General features: G+C 47.3%; 1 protein-coding gene across 4 annotated transcripts in view; it reads left to right on the forward strand.

The window, feature by feature from the left end:
* Nucleotides 1-11,771: 11,771 nt before the first annotated feature.
* Nucleotides 11,772-17,956, forward strand: part of PPP6R2 (protein phosphatase 6 regulatory subunit 2) — a 72,496-nt gene continuing 66,311 nt past the window's right edge. For 3 of the 4 annotated variants that reach the window (XM_068559621.1, XM_068559620.1, XM_068559624.1), the window contains exon 1: nt 11,772-11,976. The gene's annotated coding sequence lies outside the window, so the exon portion shown is untranslated. Of the gene's footprint in view, nt 12,181-17,956 lie in introns of all 4 variants that reach the window. The other variant, XM_068559622.1, reaches the window with a different exon arrangement.

Raw genomic sequence — 17,956 nt, forward strand, 5'->3', positions numbered from 1 at the left:
CTAAAGCTCCCCACTCCAAAGTTAGGCTAGGCTAGGCTAGGTTGGAGTAACAACCCTCAAGTCCTCAGCAGGTTTTTCACTGTGCATGGACTGGTGGGAGAGTCAGGTGGCTCTCCTTGACTTACCTCTGGAACACATGGCCTCCTAGGTCACTGGCAGTGGAAAAGAGATTAATGGAGGCCTGCTAGCTATTAACTGCGTTGGCCGACAAGTGATATATACAGCACTTCTGCCTACAGTCCATAGGCCAAAATGAGTCAGAGAAGGCAATGTGATAAGGGAATAAGAGAGAGAAACTGGTAGTTGCCACACTGCTGGCTTTGAAGATGGAGGAAGGGACCATGAACCAAGGAATGCAGGCAGCCTCCAGAAGCTAGAACAGGCAAGGAAACGATTCTCCCCTAGAGCCTCCAGAAGGAATGCGGTTCTGCTGACACCTTGATTTAAGCCCCATAAGACTCATTTCAGATTTCTGACTTCCAGAACTGTAAGATAATAAGTGTGCATTGTTTTAAGCCACTAAGTTTGTGGTAATTGTTACAGCAGCCCTAGGACGCTAATACATACAATATGCAGCCTATTCTGTCCGGTTTCTTGCACTTAGCATAATATTTTTGAAGTTTATCCATGTTGTTGTATATACCAGTAGTTTGTTCCTTTATATGAATAGTAGTTCATTGTCTGGATACATGACATTTTCCTTAACCTTTCACAGTGGAATTATTTAAAGAAACCTCAGTTGAAGATGGAGCCAGGACAGGTCGTTAGGGGGCTCTGTCATGCCCACCGCGCATCCTCAATTACCAGAAACAGGAAGACAGGTGCCTCTACTCTCTCTCCAACAGGAAGAAGAAATCCCTCCGGCCCAAGGACATCCCAGCCAATCAGAGACTGTCACAGCCCAACCAATGGGAAGCCTCCATGCTCCTCCAGTGGACTCTAGGTATCACAGTACCTCCCAACTGACCCCTTTTCCCTATAAAAGCAAACTCCCTTTTCGTGTTTTTTGGATTTACTTGTAGTCTGCCATAGTTTCCACATCATGAATTACAGTTCCTCTATGGCTATTCCTGAATAAACTTGCTTTTGCTGGTGAAACAACTGGCTATTATGTTATTAGAGTCAACAAACCAATTGATGTTTGGAACGTTTCCGGTTTTTGCCTGTAATAATGCTGCTATGTACACTCCTGTACAGGTCTTTTTGTGGACACCTGTTTTAACTTCTCTTGGGTAAAAACCTAGGAGTGAAAGTATTGGGCTGTATGTTCAGTTTATGTTTAACTTTATAAGAAACTGTCAAACTATTTTCCAAAGTGGCTTTACCATTTGACGTTTCCACCAGCAATGTATGAAGGTTCCAGTTTTTCCACATACTCACCAGCATTTGAGGTTGTCAGCCTTTTTAATTGTAGCCATCCAAGGGGTTGTGTAGTGACATGTGGGTTAATTTAGAATTTCCCTAATGATGACTGATGTTGAGCATCTTTTTTTTTTTAATATTAATTATTTGGCTGCACCAGGTCTTAGTTGCAGTACGCAGGATCTTTGTTGTGGCATGTGGGCTCTTAGTTGTGGCATGCGGGCTCTTAGTTGCGGTACGCGAACTCTTAGTTGCGGCATGCATTTGGGATCTAGTTCCCTGACCAGGGATCGAACCCAGGCCCCCGGCATTGAGAGCGCAGAGTGTTAACCACTGGACCGCCAGGGAAGTCCCTTGAGCATCTGTTCATGTGCCCGTAAGTCATTTGTATTACCTTCTTTGGTGAAATGTTTATTTAAATCTTTTGCCTCTTTTTAAATTGGGTCGTTCGTCTTATGAGTTGTAAGATTTTTTAAAAATATATATTCTAGAATCAAGTCCTTTATCAGACATACGATTTAAAAATCTTTTCCTGGTTTGTGGCTTGTCTTCTATTTTTCTTAATGGCATCTTGTGAAGAGCAAAGGTTTTTTATTTTGATGAAGTCTAAGTTATGAATATTTTTCTTTTTGGTAGTATGTTTATGGTCTCATATCTATCAAATCTTTTCCTAACCCAAATAATATCTCCTAAGTTTCTTCTAGAAGTATTTCACCTCTCAGATTTAGGGCTGTGATTCATTTTGAACTAATTTTTGTGTATGGTGTGAAGTAAGGGTTTAACTTTTTTTTTTTTTTGGCATGTGGATAACCAATTTTTCCAATATCATTTTTCAAAAATATATTGCTTGGGGGACTTCCCTGGTGGTCAGTGGTTAAGTCTCCACGCTCCCAATGCAGGGGGGCCTGGTTCGTACCCCAGTCAGGGAACTAGATCCCACATGCATGCCGCAACTGAGTTCACATGCCACAACTAAGGAGCCCGCCTGCCACAACTAAGACCCGGTGCAACCAAATAAATAAATAAATAAATAAATAAATAAATAAATATTTTTTAAAAATCGTTATAAGTCAAAGACTGTCTCTTTAAAAAAAAAAAAAAGATATTGCTTGGGAGTTCCCTGGTGGCCTAGTGGTTAGGATTCTGGGCTTTCACTGCCTCAGCCTGGGTTCAATCCCTGGTCAGGGAAATGAGATTCCACAAGCCGTGCAGCGTGGTCAAAAAAAAAAAAAAAAAAGATATTGCTTCCCTATTGAATTGACTTAGCACCTTTATAAAAAAAATCAATTGGTCATATTTTTGAGGGTTTTTTTTTTTGCTACTCTGTTCTATTGATATATATGCCTATCCTTATGCCAATTCTATTCTGTCTTGATTATTCTAGCTTTATAGTACATTTTGAATTCAAGAAGTGTGAGTCCTCTAATTTTCAAAACTTTTGGCTACCTCAATCCTTTGCATGTCTGTGTAAATTTTAGCATTAGCTTGTCAGTTTCTATTATTAATTTATTTATTTTTGGTTGTGTTGGGTCTTCGTTTCTGTGCGAGGGCTTTCTCTACTTGCGGCAAGCGGGGGCCACTCCTCATCGCGGTGCGCGAGCCTCTCACTATCGTGGCCTCTCCTGTTGCGGAGCACAGGCTCCAGACGCGCAGGCTCAGTAGTTGTGGCTCACGGGCTTAGTTGCTCCGTGGCATGTGGGATCTTCCCAGACCAGGGCTCGAACCCGTGTCCCCTGCATTAGCAGGCAGATTCTCAACCACTGCGCCACCAGGGAGGCCCCAGTTTCTATTAAAAAAAGACCACCTGCTGAAAAACTCACCGATATTGCACTGAATCTATTGATCAGGTTTGGGGAGAATTGCCATCTTGGCAATACTGAGTCTTTTTTTTTTTATTTTAAGGAATTTTTAAAAAATAAATTTATTTATTTATTTATTTTTGGCTGAGTTGAGTCTTTGTTGCTGCGCGTGGGCTTTTCTCTAGTTGCAGCGAGCGGGGGCTACTCTTTGTTGCGGTGCGCGGGCTTCTCATTGCAGTGGCGTCTCTTGTTGCGGAGCACAGGCTCTCGGTGCGCGGGCTTCAGTAGTTGTGGCTCGTGGGCTCTAGAGCGCAGGCTCAGTAGTTATGGCGCACGGGCTTAGTTGCTCCGCGGCATGTGGGATCTTCCCGGAGCAGGGCTCGAACCCGTGTGCCCTGCATTGGCAGGCGGATTCTTAACCACTGTGCCACCAGGGAAGCCCAATATTGGGTCTTTTAATCCATGAACATAGCATGTCTCTCCATTTATTTAGGCCTTGTTTAATTCTTCTCAGCAATGTTTTGTAGTTTTTATTGCATGGGAGTTGCAAGACCACCCCCAGATTTGATGATTTGTAGGAGGGCTCATAGGACTCAGCATAGAGTCATTTTCATGGCCATGATTTATTACAGGAAAAGGATACAAGGTAAAATCAGCAAAGGGAAAAGGCTCATGGGGCTAAGTTTGGGGTAGACCAGGTGCCAGCTTCCAGTGTCATCACGTAGTTACACAGGACAAACTTAATTGTCCCAGGGAGTTGTGACAATGGGTGTGAAATGTTGCCAACCAGGTAAGTTCATCAGAAACTCAGCACCCACAGTTTTATTGGGAACTTATATTTATTTCCTAAGGCTGCTGTAACAAACTGATACAAACCTGGAGACTTCAAACAACAGAAATTTGTTCTCTCTCAGTTCAGGAGGCCAGAAGCCTGAAATCAAGGTGTCAGCCTGGTTGGGTCCTTACGGAGGCTCCGAGGGACAATCCATTTCAGGCCTCTATGCTACCTTCTGGTTGCTTCCAGCAATCCTTGTAGGTTTATCACTCCAATTTCTGTCTCTGTCTTTACATCACTTTCTTCCGTGTGTCTTCTCTCCTTTTCTGAGAAGGATACTTGTCATTGGATATAAGACCCATGCTGATCCAGGATGATCTATCTTGAGATCTTAACTTAATAACATCTGCAAAGACCCTTTTTCCAAAGGTCACATTCACAGGTTTTGGGTAGATATATATCTTTTGGGTGGGGCCACTGTTCAATCCACTGCAGGGCTGGCCAGATAGGCAGTCTCTGCCGGGTGCCTAACAAAATTCCAGGCACCCGGAAAGAAAGCAGATTTCAATGTAAGTCATATTGTTTGGCTCAAAGAGCCATTCTGATCATTTCCAGGGATGGTGGGAACCTTCCCGAAATCCAGGTTCTCAGATGTCAGTCAAGGGCTAACTGTGTAAGCAGGGGTTTTATTTGTTTGTTTGTTTGATTTTGTTTTGTTTTTTGATAAGTTGTTAGCCTGCTGCATTGACTCTTCTGTATGCACTTCTCTTGTTATATTTATTCCTAAGTATTTTATTCATTTTGATGCAGTTGTAAATGGAATCTTTTTCTTTTCTTTTCTTTTCTTTCTTTTTTTTTTTTGGCCACACCGTGTGGCATGTGGGATCTTAGTTTCCTGACCAGAGATTGAACCCAGGCCCTCAGCAGTGAAAGTGCCGAGTCCTAACTGCTGGACGGCCAGGGAATTCCCTGGAATTTTTTTCTTAATTCCATTTTCAGATTGTTTGTTCCTAATTGTAGAAATACAACTGTTGTTTGTATATTGATATTGTATCCTGTGACCTTGTTAAACTATTATCTCTAGCAGATTTTTTTGATAGATTCCTTAGGATTTTCTAAATCGATGATCATGTTATCTGTGAATAAAGACAATTTTGCTTCTTCCTTTTAATCTGTATGCCTTTAATTTTTTTCTTGCCTTATTGCACTGACTAGAACCTTTAGTGCAATGTAGAATCATTTCAAATATTTCTTCTGTTTCTTTCTTCTCGTTCTGATATTACCATTATGTGTATGTTACACCTTTTGTAGAACAAAAGTCCTTGGATGTTCTGTTTTTTTCAGTCTTTGTTCTCTTTGCTTTTCAGTTTTTTTCTTTTTTAAAAATTATTTATTTATTTATTTTATTTATGGCTGTGTTGGGTCTTCGTTTCTGTGCAAGGGCTTTCTCTAGTTGTGGCAAGCGGGGGCCACTCTTCATCGCGGTGCACGGGCCTCTCACCATCGCGGCCTCTCTTGTTGCGGAGCACAGGCTCCAGACGCGCAGGCTCAGTAATTGTGGCTCACGGGCCCAGTCGCTCCGCGGCATGTGGGATCTTCCCAGACCAGGGCTCGAACCCGCATCCTCCGCATTGGCAGGCAGACTCCCAACCACTGCGCCACCAGGGAAGCCCCTGCTTTTCAGTTTTTGAAGATTCTATTGAGATAGTCTCCAGTTCAGAGATTCTTTCCTCAGTGTTATCCAGTCTGCTAATAAGCCCATCAAAGGCATTCTTCATATCTGCTATGGCGTTTTTTATGTCTAGCATTTCTTTTTGGTTCTTTCTTAGCATTTCCATCTCTCTGCTTGCATTGCCCATCTGTTCTTACATGTCGTCTGCTTTATCCATGAGAGCCCTTAGCATATTAATCATAGTTGCTTAAACTCCCAGTCTGATAATTCCAACATCTCTGCCATATCTGGTTCTGAACCTTGCTCTATCTCTTCAAATTGTGTTTTTTTTGCCTGTTAATTGTGTAATTTGCCTTGTAATTTTTTCCTGATAGCCAGACATGATGTACTGGGTGAAAGGAACTGCTATAAGTAGGCCTTAATAACGTAGAGGTGAGGTGTGGGAGAGGGGAAGCCTTCTATGGTCCTGTGATCGGGCCTCAGTTCTTTTACTGAGCCTGTGCCTCTGGACTGTGAACTTCACAAGTGTTTCTCAGTCCTTTATCTCCCCTTGGTTGGGGCAGGCTGCCCAGAGGAGGCTGGAGCTGGGCATTTCCCTTCCCCTGGTCAGTTAGGCTCTGATAACACCCCAGCAGGTCAGGCTCTGGTTCACGAGTTTGCCTTGAGAGCAGCCTTGTTAAGGAGAGCAGGGTGCTCTGTCACATTAGGAAATGGCTCCTTCCCTCCCCGTGCAGAAAGCTTGAGGGGACGTGGCTCTGATATTTACTTGGGAAGCTGCTCATGCTCCAGGGGTAAATTGCACAGTATGGTGTGGGCTCCCTTATGACTGGGTCCCCCGGAGTTTTTAACTCTCACAGTTGCTGATGACTTTGAGCCTCCAGAAATTCATCAATTACAGTTCAGCCCCCCGCCACCCCGCTTCCCCCGCACACACAGGTTCTCAGGCCGGTTTCTCTCATGAATCTTTGCTCTGGTAAGCTGTGATGACTTGTATTCACCTGCCTGTCTCTCCTACCTTGGGAGCAGTGGTTTGCTCTGTGTCCTCCCTTCTCTTATAGATCCAAGAAGAGTTGCTGATTCTTCAGTCTGTTTAGCCCTTTACTTCTTAGGATGGATTGGTGACTTCCAAGCTCCTTGCATGCAGAATCCTACAGTGTAGAATAGAGGTGGTGAATGCAGACATCCTTGCCTCATTTCCAATCTTTAAAAAGCATTACATCTTTCACCATTAAGTCTGATGTTAGCTATAGATTTTTCCTACATACCTTTTATGAAGTTGAGGAATTTCCCATCTAGTCCTAATTTGTTGAGAGTATTTATCATGAACAGGTATTAAATTTAGTCAAATGCCTTTTCTACAGCTATTGTGACAATCCTGTGGTTTTTATCCTCTATCCTATTAATACAGTGTATTACATGATTTGAGTTCTGGATGCTAAACCAACTTTGTGTTCTCGGGATAAAGCCCACTGGTCTTGGTAGATAAGCCTTTTACATGTTGCTGAATTTGGTTCTTCATTCCTGTTGACTTGAGTGACCATCTTATGTCATTTTCTTTCAGCTTGAAGAACTTTCTTTAGTATTTCTGGTAAGGCAAATCTCCTAGCAATAAATTTTCTGTTTTGTTTATCTGGCAATGTATTTAGTTCACCTTCATTTTTTCTCCCACCTTCATTTTTGAAGGATAGTATTGCTGAGTATAGAACTTATTCATTGACAGGTTTGCTTTTTCCTTCAACACTTTCAGTATGCCATTTTACTGCCTATGGCCTCCATCATCTCTTGGGAGGAGTCAGCTATTCATTGTATCATTCTTTCCCTTTATGTGATGGGTCACTTTTCTCTTGTGGCTTTCATGGTTTTCTTTGTCTTTGGCATGCAGGAGTCTGGTTACGGTGTATATAAGTGTGGACTTCTCTGTGTGTTTTTTTAAAGAATTTATTTATTTTTGGCTGTGTTGGGTCTTTGCTGCTGTGCACGGGCTTTTTCTCGTTGCGGCGAGCGGGGGCTACTCTTCGTTGTGGTGCCCGGGCTTCTCATTGCGGAGCACGGGCTCTAGGCACGCAGGCTTCAGTAGTTGCGGCACGCGGGCTCGGTAGTTGTGGCTCACAGGCTCTAGAGCACAGGCTCAGTAGTTGTGGCACGTGGGCTTAGTCGCTCCGTGGCATGTGGGATCTTCCCGGACCAGGGACCGAACCCGTGTCCCCTGCATTGGCGGGCGGATTCTCAACCGCTGCGCCACCAGGGAAGCCCACTTCTCTGTGTTGATCCGACTTGGTTTATGGAGCAGTGGTCGTCTGATGTCCCAGTCTGTGTCCCGCTGCGCCGTTGGGGCTCTTGAAGAGAAGGACAGGACAGAACCACAGTTCCTCCTGCTCTGATTGTGCTCCAAGGGCACACTCCTTTTATATCAGAGTTTTACATTTTCTAATTGACTGGTGAATAATTTTGCATTTGGTGTTTGTAGTGATAGAATTTATTTTATTTGGTTGTTCTGTGTCAGAAATACTGAATTCAGCCTGCTTTGTTCTAACTGTTCTGTGCACACTATAAGGCAGTTTAGAAGAAAACACTGTTTGGGCTTCCCTGGTGGCGCAGTGGTTGAGAATCCGCCTGCCAACGCAAGGGATATGGGTTCGAGCCCTGGTCTGGGAAGATCCCACATGCCGCGGAGCGGCTGGGCCCGTGAGCCACAACTACTGAGCCTGCGCGTCTGGAGCCCGTGCTCCCTAACAAGAGAGGCCGCGATGGTGAGAGGCCCGCGCACCGCGATGAAGAGTGGCCCCCGCTCGCCGCGACTAGAGAAAGCCCTTGCACAGAAACGAAGACCCAACACAGCCAAAGATAAATAAGTAAATAAATAAATAATAAAAATAAAGGAATTCCTTTGGAAAAAAAAATCCTTTGTGCTCTACCTGTGTATCTCTCCTGACCTCCTACCCCTTGGTACCCACTCATCTTTTTGTTAAAGAGCCGTAACTATCAACTACTTCTTCTGACCAATTACAGAAAAAAGGATTGTAGTAGCTTTGCACATTTTCTCTTTGCATATATGATATATAAACTAACCATTTTGTCCCCTCTGCTTTCCATTTTTTAAAAATATACAAGTTGGGATTGACACATATACACTACTATACATAAAATAGATAACTGAAAACCTACTGTATAGCACAGGGAACTCTACTCAATGCTCTGTGGTGACCTAAATGGGAACGAAATCCAAAAAAGAGGGGATATATGTATATGTATGGCTGATTCACTTTGCTGTGCAGCAAGAAACTAACACAATATTATAAAGCAAATATACTCCAATTTTTAAAAAAATTTGAGTGAGATGGAATAATATATATTATACTGAATAATAACAAATTTACTTTAAAAAAATACAAGTTGTCAGAAGTTAACTTTACTATTTAGTTTTTCTAAAAATTTATTTTAGTTATTTATTTTTGGCTGCGTTGGGCCTTCGTTGCTGCACGTGGGCTTTCTCTAGTTGCGGCGAGCGGGGGCTACTCTTTGTTGCGGTGCGCGGGCTTCTTATTGCGGGGGCTTCTCTTTGCTGTGGAGCATGGGCTCTAGGTGCGCAGGCTTCAGTAGTTGTGGCACGCGGGCTCAGTAGTTGTGGCGCACGGGCTTAGTTGCTCCGTGGCATGTGGGACCTTCCCGGACCAGGGCTTGAACCCGTGTCCCCTGCGTTGGCAGGCGGATTCTTAACCACTGCGCCACCAGGGAAGCCCTACTATTTAGTTTTAAGAGCATAAGAGAGTATTCAGTGGAACAGTGACAGAATTTGAGGAGTAATGAATGTAGCCAGTGACAGATACAATGACTGCTGGGACTGTACTTATGCTCATTTGAGGGAAAGTGAGAATTTCTTCACTTGCAATAAGGATGGTTGTACCTTGTTAGGTGAAAATATAGCATTGTTTTGTTGTTGTATGGAAGTTCAAATGTGCTTGAAAGGCTGCATACAGAAGCTGACTTTCCAGAAGGTCGGACTCTGCCCATTTTCCACTTACTGCCTCAGCTCCAAATCCACTTCTCTGCCTGCTCTGCAATAATGGAGGTGGATCCCAGAAGCATTTAGCAGGGAATGTTTTGTCCTTTCTTGAATATAGAGTTCTTTACTCCTTTATAATTAATCCCGTTATCAGTAATTTAAAACAAAATTTACTTATTTGGTTGCGCCAGGTCTTAGTTGCAGCAGGCAGGCTCCTTAGTTGTGGCATGTGAACCCTAGGTTGCGGCATGCATGTGGGATCTAGTTCCTTGACCAGGGATCGAACCTGGGCCCCCTAAGCTGGGAGCGCAGAGTCTTACCCACTGCACCACCAGGGAAGTCCCTCAGTAATTTTTGTATCAAACTTTCTCTGAAGTCACTGTGTGCTCTCTGTCCCCTATTGAACCCTGACTACTGATACAAGGAGGAAAAACCAAACAGGGAAAGGGGCTGTGAGTGTGCCCATGTGCATGCATGTGCGTGTCTGTCTGTGCAAGCATGTATGTAGGTTTGAGATTTCAAATAGGAAGGCCAGGGAAGTCCTCATGGAGAAGGGGACAATGGAGTAAGATGTAGGAGGTCAGTTAGCATGGGGACAATTAGAGGGTGTGACAGGATGCACATTCAATGGCCTGCGGCAGGAGGGTCTCCTGATTGGAGCTAGATGAACAAGGGGCAGAGCACAAATGAGACCCAATTGTGTAGGACCTGCGGGTGGCAGCAAGGACTGGCTTTCGTGCTGTGTGACACGGGAACCCCTGGGGGAGGGATGGGATTGGACTTCTTTTCACTGGGTGCTCTGCTGACTGCGACAAGCTGGCCTCCAGCAAGTGCGGCAGGATACCAGCAGGGAGCCTGCTGGGAGGCTGCTGCTGGGAGTCAGGTGAGGGAAACCTGGACCTGGGCTGCAGGAGGAGAGCCGGCTGTAGTTAGAAGTTGAGGGACCTGCCGATGAACCAAGGGTGGGGTGGGAGAGGGGAGGCGCCCTGGCTGACCCCAGAAGAACATCACGATCAGGATAAGGGTTGCAGGCACTCACAGCAGGACAACCGGTGGGAGCATCTCAAGCACTGGGCCTCCTAGCCCTGAGCCCCTATTCTGCAGCTCTACCCACCGCACCTCCAGCCTTGGGGGTGGGGTCTGCGCTTGCAGGGCTTGTAATCTATTCTCGGCTGTAAGCTTGACGCTTTTTTTATACCCACTTCCTGAAAGTTCATTCTACAGAACTTGCCAGAAATCTGCCCTGCCGTTTGCCTGGGGAAGACGTTCAGGGAAGCTGTCTCCGCAGGAGCCGGCCGTGGGGAAGCGGGCGCCTCCCGCCCGCCGAGCAGCCCCGGAGCAAACCCTCTGCCGCAACCTCTCCCGCGCCCTCTGCCGCCAAGGCTCAGCATGGCCAGGGGTCAGATCCGTTTCGGCCACGGACCACGTGCGTTGGAAGCCGAGAGGCAGTAAGGGGATGACTGGCAAGAGCGTTAGATGTTCCTTACGTGTTCCATTTCTTTTTCCAACGTCTCCCATGGTTCACGCTGCCACCTGAAGTAACAATTCTCATTTTAGAGATCAGTTTGATTGAGTCAAACAACTTCGACAAATGCCAAATGGGCACATATTTTAATGTGCAAAATACTACAAGAACCTGGGGGGCACCTGGAAAAACCGTGGGTCTGGTGGCTGCTGCTCCGACGCTCCCAGTCCGGGTAGCAGAGAGGACGGAGAGCTGACCGCTGCTCACTGTTGCTCTGGCCGTGTCCACGCCACGTGCCCAAGGAGTTCAGGAGACACCCAGCTGCCCCAGTCGCAGAGGCCTTCAGCCTTAGAGGAAGGCTCCCAGGGAGCAGGGATACCCCTGCCCCAGATGTGTGATCCTCAAATCGTTTCAGGCCTCCGGAGGGGTTGTTCTGTTGCTGACGTTGCGTTAGAAAATTTATCACCGCAAACGCATTATCCCATCAAAACTTACGCTCGTGCAGAAATTTTGCGATACCTCAGAGTGACCAGCGGAGGAGGAAACCGCGCCCGCCCCCGCCCCCGCGCAGCCCCGCCCAACAGAGGCCCCGCCCACCTAGAGGCCCCCGCCCCGCTGCGAGCGCGAGCCCCCCGCACGAGGCCCCGCCCCCGGCGTGCGCGCGCCCGGCCGCCGCTACCGCCATTTTGGGGTGACCGGAGCGCCGCCCGCGGCCCGAGCCGGTCACGAGCCGCCGGCCCGCCGCGCTGAGTCTGTGGGCGCCGTGTCCGTGGGCGCCTCGCCCGGCCGGGCCCATGTGCGCGCGGCCCGCCCCAGGCCGCCCGGGCTTCGCCTCCGCCCGCGCCCTGGCCTCCACCCGGGCCTCCGAGGAGCCGCCGCGACGCCCGGCCCGCGGGGCAGGTGAGTGCGGCCGCCGCTCAGAGCCGGCGGTACTGGCCGGCCGGGCCCGGAGGGGCCACCCCGTCAGTGTCCTCATGTCGGCGTCCACCCTCCGCCTGTCGCTGCCCCCTCAGTGTCCACCCCTCTGTCAGCGTCCACGCCCCGCCCGTCGCTGCCGCCGTGATGCTCGCCTTGTCAGCGCCCACCCTGGTCAGCGTCCCCCAGGTCAGTTTCCCCCGTGTCAGTGCCCGCCCCGTCAGTGTCCTCTGCAGCAGTGCCCACCCCGACAGTGACGTCGTGTCAGTGTCCCCCGCCAGTGTCTCCCATGACGGTCCGCCCGCACCAGTGACCTCCCGCCAGTGTCCACCGCGCCACTCCGTTAGTGCCCCATGTCAGTGCCCTCCCGCCTCCTTTACCCCCTCAGAGTCCCCCAGAGCGGTGTCCACCCCCACCTGTGGTGCCCTTCCGGTCAGTGTCTCCCACGTCAGCGACCCCCCAGGTGCCCTCCTCCCTGTCGGTAACCTCCCCCTTAATGTCCTTCCTCCCCCCGTGCTGCCAGTGCCTCCAGCATCGGTGCCCCCCCGAGGCGAGATCCCCCATCAGTCCGCCCACGATCGCCGGTGTCCCCACTTCCCTCCTCGCTGCTTCCTCCCTCACGCCTCTCTGTTAGGGACCCTTCCGGTCAGCGCCCTGACCCACCTGTCAGTGCTGCCCCTCGCAGTGCCCGCCAGGGCCGCTCTCCTGCCTGCCGATGTGGGACTCTCCCCTCCCCACTGCCCGCTGTCGTCAGTCCCCGTATCCACTCACTGGCTCCTCTCCCTGCTACTGTCCCCTTTCCATGACCATGTGGGCTCATGTGTCTCCAGTCACCCACCCCCATTCTGTCACCTCCTTACCCCTCACAGCCCCATTTTTTCCTTCATCTCCATCACCTCTTCCCTTCACACCTGTCACCTTCCCCCGTGTACTTTACGGGCCCCTTGAATGTCCTCCCACCATCACTGTGACGGCATCCACACACCCCCACTTCTGCTTTGTGTCCTTACCGCCTGACTACCTGCATCGTCCACCCATTTGTTACTGACCGCTCCCACTTTGCTACCGCCCCTGCCCTGTCACCACCAGCTCGTTCAGTCTGTCACTTCCGCTTAGTTCCTGCATTTCACTGTACCCCCTCCCCCATTTTGTCCCTGTACCCACCTGTCTTGTCCTTAGGGCCTTTTCCAGCTTGTTACTCTTTCACCCACCTGTCGCCTCCCCCCATGGCCTCTTCCTGCCATGCCCTTGGCCTCTCAGTGCCCAGGCCCTCACTGGCGCTCTCAGCTGTTCACCTCTTCTTCATGTCCCTTCCTTTCTGTCTTCTCTTCCCTTTCGGCATCTCAAACTGTCATGTCAGCTAAGCTCTAGAAGGCAAGAAGCAGCTGGCTATGAGAAGAGTGGGGGACAGAGACTTCTAGACCAAGGGGGCAGCACATGCAAAGGCCCTGAGATGGACCTCCAGGAACCTAGATAAGACTGATATGTGGCCAGGGTTAGGGGGAGACACACAAGAGCCTTGGTTGGGGCATTGGCCTTCCAATCATGCTGTTCCTTGAAGGCTGTTGAGTCTGAGTTTGAGGGACCCCGGCTGGAGATTGAGTTGGGGAGGGCCATCAACGCATGAATAAGAGGGGGAGAGGCAAGGCATTGGGAGTGAGTGTGTTTGTGGTTTAGACCTTGGTGACGACTGAGGGAGTGATTTTGGAGGTAGAGCTATTGGGACGTGCTGATGGATTAGGAGAGGGGTGTGAGGGAAAGAGAGGACTCAGGATGACTTCCAGGCTTATTGGTGGCGTACATGGGTGGACTGGGGCACTTTGGATGGGTGGATGGGGAAGCTGGGGGTGGTGGTGGCAGTTGCAGGGGAGTTGTTTTAGGTTGGAGGCGGAAAGCAAGGCTTTCTTGTGGCTGAAAGTAGTGGGAGAAGTCTGACGAGCTAAAGGGTCGTTAGGGAGAAGGAATCTCGCAGAAGAATCTGGAGCCCAGAGGAGAGGTCAGGCTGCAGGTATACGACCTCAGCACAGGATAATGTTTGAAGCCTAGGAAATGGCTATTTATTTGCACATACACGTAGCAGAACACTTTGATCGTTTATTGTGTGCTGCTGTCTTAAATGCTTAATATGAATTATTTCATTTAATCCTCACAGGAACCCTAGGGTATAGGAACTATTATTTTCCCGTTTTATAGATGAAGAAACTAAGATAATACAACAAATAGGTGGTAGAGCCAGGATTTGCATCCCAGGCTGGCTGGTTAAAGCCTCTCCTCCCCCTTTTTTTTCTGGTTAAGGAAAAGGCTAACTTTTAAAGTACTGTTTTTACATTTTTGAATAATAATGGTAATCGATTATGTATTAGGCACTTTGGTGTTCGTGCACGTATGTGTTCCAGTAAAACTTCATTTAGAAAACAAGCCCAGCCACTTTTTAAAGTACCTCATTAAAAAAAATAAAGTGCCTCATTTAATCTTTTTTACCTTTTTTTTTGGCCGCACCGCGCCTTGTGATATCTTAGTTCCCTGACCAGGGTCCACGGCAGTGAAAGTCCAAGTCTTAACCACCGGACAGCCAGGGAATTCCCGATTTTTTTTTTTTTTTTTTTTTTAAACAAAGTGCTTTACCTGTTGTTAGCTTTGTATTTTCATGAGACATAACATTTTGACATAAAGTGAGTACGTGACTTGTGCAGAATTTACTATAGACCAGAGAGTGAAAACCAGTGCTAAATTCTATATTTGGACATCTAACCCAGTAATCATTTAATTCTTCCTTTTTTTTTTTGGCTGTGCCACGCGGCATGTGGGATCTTAGTTCCCCGACCAGGGATCGAACCTGCGCCTGCTGCATTGGAGGCACGGAGCCTTAACCACTGGACCGCCAGAGAAATCCATTTAATTCTTAAAAACAAGTTAATGAGGTCGCTACTCTTAATATTCCTGTTAATATTCATGTGAGAACACTGAGGCACAAACAAGTAATGTACCCAAGGGTAGCAGTAAGTAAATGGGAGAGCCAGGACTCAGCTCATGTGGTCAGACTCCAGTGGGTGGTTATGTACATGGTAATCTGAACTCAGCATAAAATTCAAAGGGCACCAAAATGTGTATCATTCTCACCCTGTCCATCAGCTATCCTCTTCCTCTTGGAAATCATGTCATGTCCATATACAGCAAGCAGCTCTCTTTTTAGCACAATGTGCAATCTTTTATTTCTTTAAAAATATTCCACCATTTAAAAATTATTGAAGAGTATTTTACACCCAATGCAAAGTACAGATCCTAAGTATATAAGTTTGATGAATTTTAACAAATGTATACACCCGTGTGTCCATCACTCATGTCAAGATATAGAGCATTTCTGTCATCCCTAAGTTTCTTTGTGTCCCTTTTCAGGTATTAAAGCCATCCTTCAAAATCGCAAGGCAGCAATTGTTCTGATTTCTATTTTTACAGATTAATTTTGCACGTCCTTGAACGTCATGTAAATGGAGTCACAAAGTATATGCTCTTTTGTGTCTGTCTTCTTTTGCTCAGATAATGTTTTTGAAATTTATTGATTTTGATGCCTGTGTCTGTAGGTTTATAGTTTTATAGTTTATTTGAGTAGTACTCCTTTGTGTGAAAATATTTTTCTTACTGATGGACATTTGGGTTGCTTTCACTTTTTAGCTGTTGTGAGTAAAGTCACTGAGTTTATCGTACGTTCTTTTGTGGACATGTGTTATATCTTTTGGGTAAATATCTAAGAGTGGAATTGCTGGGTCATAGTATAGATATATGTTTAATTTGTTTTTAGAAAATGCCAAACAGGGACTTCCCTGGTGGCACAGTGGTTAAGAATCTGCCTGCCAATGCAGGGGACATGGGTTCGAGCCCTGGTCTGGGAAGATTCCCACATGCCATGGAGCACCTAAGCCCGTGTGCCACTACTAAGCCTGTGCTCTAGAGCCGAAGAGCCACAACTTCTGAGCCCGCGTGCCACAACTGCTGAAACCTGCGCACCTAGAGCCCATGCTCCGCAACAAGAGAAGCCACCACAATGAGAAGCCTGCACACCGCAATGAAGAGTAGCCCCTGCTCACCGCAACTAGAGAAAGCCCGTGCACAGCAACAAAGACCCAACGCAGCCAAATAAATTTAAGAAAAAAAGAATGCTAAACAGTTTTCCAAACTGGTACCATTTCATACTTCCATCAGTAATGTATGATAGTTCTAGTTTCTCCACATTATACCAACTCTTGTTATTGTCAGTCTTTTTAATTTTAATTCTGGTGGTAGTGGTATTTCATTATGGTTTTAATAACAATGGTGAGCAACTTTTCATATGCTTTTTGACCATTTGTGTATCTCTTGCGAAGTGTCAGGTCTTTTGTCCACTTTTTGTTGGATTGTCTTTATTATTCAGTTTTAGGAATTCAAAAAAATATTGTGGGGGCTTCCCTGGTGGTGCAGTGGTTGAGAATCCGCCTGCCAATACAGGGGACACGGGTTCGAGCCCTGGTCTGGGAAGATCCCACGTGCCGCAGAGCAGCTGGGCCCGTGAGCCACAGTTACTGAGCCTGCGCGTCTGGAGCCTGTGCTCCGCAACAAGAGAGGCCGCGACAGTGAGAGGCCCGCGCACCGCGATGAAGAGTGGCCCCCGCTCGCCGCAACTAGAGAAAGCCCTCGCACAGAAACGAAGACCCAACACAGCCAAAAATAATAAAAATAAATTTAAAAAAAAATATTGTGGTTGTAAGTCCTTTATGATATTTGTGTGTATGTACATACATACATATACAGTGAGGGAGTGGGAGGAGGAGAGGAAGTGAGGGGTGAATGTTTCCTATTTTGTGGTTTGCCTATTTTTTTTTTTTTTTTTAATGAAAGCTTCTTTCTTTCTTTTTGGCTGTGTTGGGTCTTCGTTTCTGTGCGAGGGCTTTCTCTAGTTGCGGCAAGCGGGGGCCACTCTTCATCGCGGTGCGCGGGCCTCTCACTATCGCGGCCTCTCTTGTTGCGGAGCACAGGCTCCAGACGCGCAGGCTCAGTAGTTGTGGCTCACAGGCCCAGCTGCTCCGCGGCATGTGGGATCTTCCCAGACCAGGGCTCGAACCCATGTCCCCTGCATTCGCAGGCAGATTCTCAACCACTGCGCCACCAAGGAAGCCCCTGCCTATTTGTTTCTTAATGGTATCTTTTTTCTTAATTTTATTTATTTTTGGTCGTGTTGGGTCTTTGTTGCCGCGCACGGGCTTTCTCTAGTTGCGGCGAGTGGGGGCTACTCTTTGTTGCAGTGCACGGGCTTCTCATTGCCTCATTGTGGTGGCTTCTTGTTGCGGAACACGGGACCTGGGCGTGCGGGCTTCAGTAGTCGCAGCATGCGGGCTCAGTAGTTGCGGCACGTGGACCCTAGAGTGCGTGAGCTTCAGTAGTTGTGGCATGCGGGCTCAGTAGTTGTGGCTCGCAGGCTCTAGAGTGCAGGCTCAGTAGTTGTGGCACACGGGCTTAGTTGCTCCACAGTATGTGGGATCTTCCTGGACCAGGGATCGAACCTGTGTCCCCAGCATTGGCAGGCGGATTCTTAACCACTGCACCAACAGGGAAGTCCCCCCAATGGTATTTTTTTACGAGCAGAAAATTTTAATTTGGATGAAGTCAAAATTGGTCAATATTTTATTTTTACGTTTATTACTTGTTGTAAGACAATTGTGCCTGTACCAGAATTGTGAAGACACTGTCCAGTGTTTTGTCTTTGTAGAAACTTTACGGTGGTAGCTTTTGTATTCAGGTTTATGATTCCTCTTTTATTTTTTTAAAAAATATATTTATTTATTTATTTTTGTATTTATTTATTTGGCTGTGCCGGGTCTTGTATTTATTTATTTATTTGGCTGCGGCATGTGGGCTCTTAGTTGCGGCATGCAGGATCTAGTTCCCCGACCAGGGATCGAACCCGGGCCCCCTGCATTGGGAGCATGGGGTC

This window comes from Eschrichtius robustus, chromosome 13, assembly GCF_028021215.1.
Source record: "Eschrichtius robustus isolate mEscRob2 chromosome 13, mEscRob2.pri, whole genome shotgun sequence".
Classification (NCBI taxonomy): Eukaryota; Metazoa; Chordata; class Mammalia; order Artiodactyla; family Eschrichtiidae; genus Eschrichtius; species Eschrichtius robustus.